This window comes from Amia ocellicauda, chromosome 15, assembly GCF_036373705.1.
Source record: "Amia ocellicauda isolate fAmiCal2 chromosome 15, fAmiCal2.hap1, whole genome shotgun sequence".
Lineage (NCBI taxonomy): Eukaryota > Metazoa > Chordata > Actinopteri > Amiiformes > Amiidae > Amia > Amia ocellicauda.
The window spans coordinates 2,397,406-2,407,918 of record NC_089864.1 but is presented as its reverse complement, the minus strand read 5'-3'; the positions used below and the strand labels follow the sequence as shown (position 1 = coordinate 2,407,918).

At 41.9% G+C, this 10,513-nt stretch overlaps 1 protein-coding gene across 9 annotated transcripts in view; it reads left to right on the top strand.

Annotated features, from left to right (window-relative positions):
- The first annotated feature begins 905 nt into the window (after window positions 1–905).
- The window catches only part of LOC136771875 (uncharacterized), a 31,759-nt gene continuing 22,151 nt past the window's right edge, over window positions 906–10,513 (top strand). For 4 of the 9 annotated variants that reach the window (XR_010822391.1, XR_010822393.1, XR_010822392.1 and 1 more), the window contains exons 1-2: window positions 906–989; window positions 2,191–3,188. The gene's annotated coding sequence lies outside the window, so the exon portion shown is untranslated. Of the gene's footprint in view, window positions 990–2,190; window positions 3,189–4,503; window positions 5,122–5,589; window positions 5,695–6,488; window positions 7,804–10,513 lie in introns of those variants that run through there. The other 5 variants (XR_010822389.1, XR_010822388.1, XR_010822390.1 and 2 more) reach the window with 5 other exon arrangements.

Here is a 10,513-nt window from a genome sequence, read left to right as displayed (position 1 = left end):
GGGCATTTCAGCCTGAGAAGTACTTCTAACCAAGGCCTGATCCCCAGTGCAGAGGCGTGAATTAAAAGACAGGAGTAACAATGGATTTCATACAGAATAAAACACAATCTGACAATCACCACCAGGGGGCGACCAACACTCGCTTCAGCCCCCACAGTAACACCTTACACGTGGCGCTGTCCGTGTCTCTGCGCACACACTTAAACCACATTAGAAAAGCACAACCCATCCCTTGTCCACTAGAAGAGGCCATTACTAGAGCGGGCTACTTCTGGCTTCCCCCACAACACACAGGAAAACAGTGAAGACACGTCGAAACAGCAGCGGACTCTTGAAAGATACAAGACATTTAAACTGCCAGCATAGGGACACGACGACACCTCAGCAGCTCGACTGCATGGCCGTGCCGGTGCATCACAGCCCCATTATAATACAGTGATCATGACAATAATTAGCTAGCGAATATGAATCCGTACATTAACACAAATAGACATATTAAAACAAACATCCCTTAGCGCGAACAGAAAAGCGCGCAGGCGCACTGGTGTTAGTAAAGGTCCTAGCGTGACGCGCAAGTTAATGTATATATCCATTACCCGTGGGAACCCATTAGCTAAGTTACCTGCCCCAGCTACCTCTAACAATGAGCACCAGTTAACTCAATTAACCGCACCGGTTACACCTGGGACATGATTTGGCTGCATAAAACATGATTGACAGCTACTGCTCCCTGAATCCTGAATCCTGAATCGTACAGAGCACTAGTCCTAGTCAAGATGGCGTCGTCTTTGCATGCAACAGTGCCGTGAGCCTCTCTATGTGTTGTATATCTGTGGTGCGCAGAGCGCCGACCAATGGGGCGCCTCGCTGCCTGGGTGGGCGGGGCTGGTCGGAGTGGTTTTTATACGGCGGTGGAGAGACGACGCCATTTTATGTGTTGTGCTTCGCCGGTGAGTTTGTCTTTAGACACTAAATAAGACATTATCGAGGTATGTGAAGAGAAACATCGTGTCTATATTAGGTATAATGCTGTGCACGGTGCTATGCTGTCAGTTATATTTTAGTGTTTGCATTATGTCTTTTGACGGTTATGCATAAGTCATGTCGTTGTATTATGTATACGTAACTGTATTATTTACATTAAAATTACGTTATTGAGATTATAATTATAATTACATTTTCGATGCCCGTTGTACCCTCCAGGCGTGTGAAAGTGAAATTCAGTTTTGAGGGGTTTTATAGGTTAATCAGTGCGATTTGTGGAAACTGGGGAGAAATGTGCAGGACAAGAGCGCACACCATGAAATAATGTATATATGATTCGCTGAAAAACACCGTTTAGTCAACTCATTGTGACCCGTTATCATGATTGTTTCATTAACGCACTTCATGTGCTGCAGGCAGACAGGCTTTTCTGCACGAAAAATACATAACGGTCTTGCTCAGCCGAGGATACTTTTCTAGAACCGCTATTGGTCGATAATACTTGACTGACATCTGTACAGACTCCAGCAGCCAATCAGGAGGTCGTATTTCGTGGGGCGTCACAGTGCCGCTCATGCCACGTTTCCAGTGGCGGACGCGTCCGGGCATGCGCAGTGCGGTGTGGAGGCTGCAGGAGAGGCTGCGAGAGGCGGCGGGGCTGCAGGGATGCGCGGCGCCATTGAGGGACAGGGCGCCTCACACACCAGCACTCAGGAGTATTTCTGTTTCACTGTGCTGGTCTTGTGTAGGATTTGGGAAGCGAGTTATTCGAGTCTGGGACTGAATGTACAAACTCGTATCAGGAGTGGGACAGAGGAGAAGGACCAGGGGGTGGGGAGGAGAACAGCAGAGGGGCAGTCCTTACCATCACTGGCAGCAAACCTCACCCAGTGTATAATGTGTACAATTCAGTATTACCCCACGTCCACACGCCTGTATTGTGCCGTTATCTGCAGACAAGATCAGTGTAAGCGCTTCGGTACTTCCGCAATGACCTGCTGTGTGTGTGAGAGAGTCCATAATCATAAGAGATGTGTGTTGATGTGCTCTGGTGTGTCTGTGTCAGTGCACTGACTGTCTCTCTGTGCAGAAGAGAAGACTAAACCTCTGAGCCCTGTGGGGGGGCTGTGGTTTGGTAATTGTCCCAGGGGGGGAAGGTATCGAGTGTGAGGGGCAGCAGCACTAATGGGGTCTCTCTCTCCACAGGTCTGTCTCTGGGTCCTGCACAGTTGGGGGGGAGCCTAAAATCCCCAGCTGGGGCTGTGCCGGTGACCGTTTTAGTGTCTATATACAGTGCATCTGGAAACTATTCACAGCGCTTCACTTTTTCCACATTTTGTTATGTTACAGCCTTATTCCATAATGGATTAAATTCATTATTTTCCTCAAAATTCTCGATCAGCCATAACATTATGACCACTGACAGGTGAAGTGAAAAACACTGATAATCTCGTTATCATGTCAGTGGGTGGGATGTATTAGGCAGCAAGTGAACATTTTGTGTTAGAAGCAGGAAAAATGGGCAAGCGTAAGGATCTGAGCGACTTTGACAAGGGCCAAATTGTGATGGCTAGACGACTGGGTGAGAGCATCTCCAAAACTGCAGCTCTTGTGGGGTGTTCCCGGTCTGCAGTGGTCAGTACCTATCAAAAGTGGTCCAAGGAAGGAAAAGCGGTGAACCGGCGACAGGGTCATGGGCGGCCAAGGCTCATTGATGCACGTGGGGAGCGAAGGCTGGCCCGTGTGGTCCGATCCAACAGAGGAGCTACTGTAGCTCATATTGCTGAAAAAGTGAATGCTGGTTCTGATAGAAAGGTGTCAGAACACACAGTGCATCGCAGTTTATGGCGTATGGGGCTGCGTTGGTGCAGATCAGGCAGCCCCACCCCACTCTCACTGGAGCAATCTCCGTCGGCACCCCCCACCCCGCTTTTGCTGGAGAAATCTCCGTCAGCAACCCCCACCCTGCAGTCACCGGAGAAAATATTAGGCAGGTAGTCATAATGTTATGGCTGATCGGTGTGTGTGTATAATATATAAAAAAAAAAAAAATTCTTAATATAATTTTAAATCGCCAGTGTTTACCGTTTCCTGGTCCAGCCTTAGAACCATCCCCATCCCCCCTGCCCACCCCCCATCCACAAATTGCCAGTCCTGGAGAAGGAGTAAGGAGGTGACGGGAGACATCGACCGGGTGACACTAGGTATTAATGTATTGAAAATCCTTAAGTGTTTGTATAGTCGAGTCACACTGGGCTCTAATACACACACACACCCCACCAGACCTGCAGCAGAGGTCTCCACACAGTTCCAACATCTAGAACACAGCGAATGCAACGCACAGTGTTGGATCGAGTCATAGTGGAGTGCATCTCACTTCCAGTTCATATTACTAATGCACACAGTGAAACGAGTGAAGCAACACTTCATGGCTGCTGGCTCTGGCTCTTGTTGTGCATCGAAGAACCTGTAACTATTGATTGTATATTTAATGTAAACAAGTAAAATATGTATAAATAATTAGGTGGCGTATGCAGGACAGGATCTTGTGCTTTTATTTTAATTCTTGTCATGTCTGTAAATGTCTTTTCTTTTGTTGGTTATGTGTTAGGTTTTGTGTGGACCCCAGGAAGAGTAGCTGCAGTTTAGGCTGCTGATTAGGCTTATTAAATACACAAGACAAATATTGCCCTGCTTAGATGCTAGATTATTGAATTCAAACTGAATTCATAAGGAAACATTGAAGACAAAGTCAAGGTTTTCTGTTTCCTTTGCAAGCAATGTGAGTAGTTTATGGTATCAATTGTGACCAAAACATCAGTTTACTGAAGCAGTTATAATTTAGTTTTCTAATTATAATTATTTAGTGTATGTATGTTTGTGTATATATATATATATATATATATATATATATATATATACACACTCACCTAAAGGATTATTAGGAACACCATACTAATACTGTGTTTGACCCCCTTTCGCCTTCAGAACTGCCTTAATTCTACGTGGCATTGATTCAACAAGGTGCTGAAAGCATTCTTTAGAAATGTTGGCCCATATTGATAGGATAGCATCTTGCAGTTGATGGAGATTTGTGGGATGCACATCCAGGGCACGAAGCTCCCGTTCCACCACATCCCAAAGATGCTCTATTGGGTTGAGATCTGGTGACTGTGGGGGCCAGTTTAGTACAGTGAACTCATTGTCATGTTCAAGAAACCAATTTGAAATGATTCGACCTTTGTGACATGGTGCATTATCCTGCTGGAAGTAGCCATCAGAGGATGGGTACATGGTGGTCATAAAGGGATGGACATGGTCAGAAACAATGCTCAGGTAGGCCGTGGCATTTAAACGATGCCCAATTGGCACTAAGGGGCCTAAAGTGTGCCAAGAAAACATCCCCCACACCATTACACCACCACCACCAGCCTGCACAGTGGTAACAAGGCATGATGGATCCATGTTCTCATTCTGTTTACGCCAAATTCTGACTCTACCATCTGAATGTCTCAACAGAAATCGAGACTCATCAGACCAGGCAACATTTTTCCAATCTTCAACTGTCCAATTTTGGTGAGCTTGTGCAAATTGTAGCCTCTTTTTCCTATTTGTAGTGGAGATGAGTGGTACCCGGTGGGGTCTTCTGCTGTTGTAGCCCATCCGCCTCAAGGTTGTACGTGTTGTGGCTTCACAGATGCTTTGCTGCATACCTCGGTTGTAACGAGTGGTTATTTCAGTCAAAGTTGCTCTTCTATCAGCTTGAATCAGTCGGCCCATTCTCCTCTGACCTCTAGCATCAACAAGGCATTTTCGCCCACAGGACTGCCGCATACTGGATGTTTTTCCCTTTTCACACCATTCTTTGTAAACCCTAGAAATGGTTGTGCGTGAAAATCCCAGTAACTGAGCAGATTGTGAAATACTCAGACCGGCCCGTCTGGCACCAACAACCATGCCACGCTCAAAATTGCTTAAATCACCTTTCTTTCCCATTCAGACATTCAGTTTGGAGTTCAGGAGATTGTCTTGACCAGGACCACACCCCTAAATGCATTGAAGCAACTGCCATGTGATTGGTTGGTTAGATAATTGCATTAATGAGAAATTGAACAGGTGTTCCTAATAATCCTTTAGGTGAGTGTATATATATATATATTTATTTTTAACCATTCCTGTTCAGTGTTATATTGTAAGATCAATACCTAGTATTTAAGTATTACTGTGTGGCACAAGCACTTAAAGACTGTTAATAAGTGCTCGATTTAATCTACTGATTAATCAACTGATGCCCATTGATTGACCGATCAAATATTTGAATTGACTGACAGCCCTAACTATGAGGCAGAAGCAGACTGAGTGAATAAGAGGCTGTGAATCCAGGTTACAGCCATGTTTCCATTGCATGTATTAGCGTTTCTGTGCCTTGTGTACAGCAGACGCACAGTGGGCCCGTGTTTGTATCTGCGCTGTCTGTGTTTCTTTGATCAGAGACCCAGCGGAGCCGCAGTGTGGCTCATGATTGTGAGAGTGTCCATAATCATAAGAGATGTGTGTTGATGTGCTCTGGTGTGTCTGTATCTAATGGGGTCTCTCGCTCCACAGGCCCCCCCCTCTTCAGTGCCGGTCCCCAGCTCAGACATACAGAGTAGGACTCTGAAGCCACCCAGCGCATCAGTTGACAAGGTACCTGTACTTCTCACTGGACCTGTGAGTTATTTAGGGATTTATCTGTCTGTCCTCCTCATGTTAGTCAACATGAGAACAACACAGACTGAAAGTCCAGTCACACAGATTTATAATTGTTATGATAGGAAGTGTGTGTTTGTATACATCTCTCTGAAGTCTCATGCATTGAAGCTCCACCGAACGCCTGTTTCAAAAATATCACGCATTTCAAAGTATGCTACGTGCAGCCCCGCCCCCTCCGCTCAGGCTGACCGGTTTCTGTCTTTTTTTTTTTTTCATGTGACAAATCTCATTCATTGAGGTTTCGAAAACTTTAGCGAGTGTGTGTGTACATGGGGTGCAACAAGGAGCAGACTTTCGTCATTCTGCACAGAATCTGTGGAAATCTGTTACTTATTATTGCACTATTTGTTGTTAGCACAGCTTAAGTAGTGATTTCTTACAGAAAACTTGTTGATCACAATCTTTTGTCGGTGACCTTATTGTTGATGAATTGTCACTGGTGAGGAAAAGTTTGTGACCAATTGACGGGATAGAATTGTTTCTAAAGTGAATAGTGAAACTTCTCCGAACTGACCATCTTTAAAGCTGCACAAAGTCAATATGTAGTTATTTTTGGCACAGAACCTCCACACACAACGTCACTGAAAAGCACATGTTTGTAACACTTAATAACAACAACAACACTGAAACACTATTTTAAATTTATAACACTTATGAAAACAATTAGCAATGTAATTTGTTCTTTTAAATCTTTTTTTATTCTATTTGTGTTGTGTATTTGTTAATATTACATTTACTTTGTATTTGTGTAGTTCTACAGTGCTTCTACTTCAGAATAGCAGAACAAAGCCATGAATAGACAAATTAAACTTCTCCTTATTCCTGAGAGCGACGGTGGGAAGCTCAGGATCCATACTAAGTGCGATCCAACCAACTCTTCAGCAGTGGAGCTGGCGGAAGATGACGGGACGGCTGCAGTGGCCGTTGTAATCTTTGGGGAATGAAAAGCTCTCATCTGGAGTTAACCACTAATGAATGGATGGTTGTTGACACTCTGAAGCCATTCAAAAGGGCAACCTCTGCATTATCAACAGACAAATACCCCACAGCTTCAGCGGTTTTACCCCTTTAGCATATCCTGATCAATCAAGTTAAGAACTTTGCATCATCTGAAATTCCTGCAGCCCTGGATCCAGAGCTTGTATTCCTGGCAAACATTTAAAATACGCCTGTTTGAATGGACACTGGATTGGATATGCTGTACATAATTTGATTATTTTTGGACCTTTACAATTATGTGATCTAGTTGGACACTTCATAAGGACAACACACAGTAAGTTACTTATTTTGTTTTAGTTTGACTTCTGACTGGGTCATTATTTTGTATTGTATGTCAAACAAAAGTAACTCTAAATAAATATATTTTAATGAATCTATTACATATTGCTGGCTCAATAATAGATTACGTTTTCGGGTTAACCTGACACCCGTACTGTACACACCAACATATAGGACTGTGCTCAACACTGTGCATTGGGTTCATGTGCTGATCATTGCCAATGTTCAGGACTGGATATTGATGAGTTTCACAACATGTTAAGCACACGTTTTTGCTTTATTATTTCTTAACCAATAGCAGAGGTTTCTTGTGAGTGTTAACCAATCAAAAAGCTTTTAAAACATTTAGTTTTTTGGGGGTAAAACAAAACCCTGTCTCTAAGAGGAGGATGTTTTTAACATTTTACTCTTTCTGAGAACTATAAAACTTAATCAAGCATGTTTTTGTATTGTAAACTTAATTGGGCACATTGTTCAGTATTGTACACAGTTATGATAGTGATTGGGAAGGGGGGGCAGACGTTTATCACGAGAATGAAAATGCGCAATTTAGATATTCTTGTTATGATTAAATATTACTGTAGTAATAATGACAACAGAAATAATGAGTACAATTGAGAATGCTTTTGTATTTCATTGCAGCCCAATTTTGTTGCGTTTTAGCTTTGCAGTGTAATTTTGCGGGGCTACGCGGATGTGCTCCTTTCAAAATTGATATCTCTTGAACAGTTATTTGTAAGCATTTGTTTTTTGAAACATGAATTAAAAAAAAAAAAAAAATCTGGGAATTCGTATATATGATTGTATATACGTTTTTATAAGCCGGGTTAATTTTGAAAACAACATTGTTTTGAGTATAAAAATGAACTGTGTAACTTAGGTTTCTTTGCTAATCACATTTCTGTATTAATTCCAAAAATAAACTTTTTATGGAAAAAATTGAAAAACTTCAATGTATGACTTTTCTTGTGATGATATAGGTTTCATATGATAATCATATTTATGTTAAATTAATTAATTATGCTGTGCTATGCCAAGTGCTGTGGTGTGTGTGAGACGCTGAGGTCCTGTGCTCTGAGGGCTGATAGAACGAGGCCTCGACGCAGTCAATTCTTTTCGAGGTTTTTTTTAATTTAAGATTATTATCAAGTTAAAAAAATACATATAAGAAAAAAAAAAAAAAAGATAATGCAGCGCCAACACTGATAGTGACGCACACATGCGCACAGATTTGAACTGAAGCATTCATGTATTTATAGGTTTATTAAGTTGTTTTATATGATGTGTGTTTGTTTGGCCTCTTGTCTTGAAAGAAAACAAAGTATCTGGTCATCTTTCAGTGTAGCTATATGAACAAGTATATTCAGATTTTACCAAGGGCTGTGAATTATCTTTCATTGATTCAGATACTGATGCATCCAGTCTTTACTTTAGGACAGATTTCATTGTTTCTTATGCAGACACTGTTGTCTTGTTTTTCAGTTTCACGCTGTTTCATTAATGGTCCTTTGGAAATGAAGTCGTGTTTCTGGATTGTTAGTGTGAAGGCGTTTATCGTGCTGCATAGTAACTCATACGGAGGACAGTCCAGCTGTAGTAAAAGAAACCATAGCCGGCACTAAAACAGACACCAGATGCATGGGCTCATGGGAGCCCAGACCAGGAAAATAAATCACTAAAACCCTTTTAGAATTGCCCACAAAAGGTCGGGATGGAAGGGCCTCCTGCTATACAAGCAGAATCGTCAACTTACAAAAAGGTATTACAATTTACACCTGATATGCAGTGTAAGTGATGGGAACTCGCTAAAAATATCTGTACTTTTAATACATATACAATTAATGATCATAACTCTTTAAATCTTTATCCAATACATTTTAAAGTTGTATTTTGACTAGTACTTTGACTAGAAAATTGTAAGAAAAATAAATTGAAATTGAAATTGAAAATGTCATAATGTAGTTTACTGTAAACTACTTAAAGGTTTTCTTTGTATTAAAATGTCTGCAATTCGCAGTACTTTTTATACATTTACTGTAAATAACAATGTGTTGTTAACCTCTGTGATCCAGAATTGAGATTTAAAAATGATCAGTTCTGCCGTCTTAAAAATGCATAACCACTAAAACACCTAATACAGGAGAGGATAAGGCAAGTGACATTTTTATTGCATGGAACATATATCCAGTATGCGGCAGTCCTGTGGGCGAAAATGCCTTGTTGATGCTAGAGGTCAGAGGAGAATGGGCCGACTGAGTCAAGCTGATAGAAGAGCAACTTTGACTGAAATAACCACTCGTTACAACCGAGGTATGCAGCAAAGCATTTGTGAAGCCACAACACGTACAACCTTGAGGCGGATGGGCTACAACAGCAGAAGACCCCACCGGGTACCACTCATCTCCACTACAAATAGGAAAAAGAGGCTACAATTTGCACAAGCTCACCAAAATTGGACAGTTGAAGACTGGAAAAATGTTGCCTGGTCTGATGAGTCTCGATTTCTGTTGAGACATTCAGATGGTAGAGTCAGAATTTGGCGTAAACAGAATGAGAACATGGATCCATCATGCCTTGTTACCACTGTGCAGGCTGGTGGTGGTGGTGTAATGGTGTGGGGGATGTTTTCTTGGCACACTTTAGGCCCCTTAGTGCCAATTGGGCATCGTTTAAATGCCACGGCCTACCTGAGCGTTGTTTCTGACCATGTCCATCCGTTTATGACCACCATGTACCCATCCTCTGATGGCTACTTCCAGCAGGATAATGCACCATGTCACAAAGGTCGAATCATTTCAAATTGGTTTCTTGAACATGACAATGAGTTCACTGTACTAAACTGGCCCCCACAGTCACCAGATCTCAACCCAATAGAGCATCTTTGGGATGTGGTGGAACGGGAGCTTCGTGCCCTGGATGTGCATCCCACAAATCTCCATCAACTGCAATATGCTATCCTATCAATATGGGCCAACATTTCTAAAGAATGCTTTCAGCACCTTGTTGAATCAATGCCACGTAGAATTAAGGCAGTTCTGAAGGCGAAAGGGGGTCAAACACAGTATTAGTATGGTGTTCCTAATAATCCTTTAGGTGAGTGTATATTAAAAGGTAGCAATGTATGCGGTAATATATTTTTGAAACAAAGATAAATCATTGTCACTTTAAAGTTAAAAAATAAAATTATTAAAATGGCCTGTCTCTTGCCAATGTAAACTATGCCTTTTGTTCAATAAAACAAAACCAAAAAAATTATACATTAATATCAAAATGAATGGCTTCAGTTTGTTGATTGGTAAACGGGTGTCCCAGCTGACTGCTTACTGCATGAGATATAGACGAGAGAGAGAGGATGAAAAACGAAACGATTGGAGGGCAGAGAAACATTTCAAACACGAAGAGACACACTAACCTTAATGAAGTGCCACTCAAAATCCATCAGGTTTTTTAATAGAGTGACAACATGTTGATTTACTGTCTACGTTTTCTTTTGGACCAT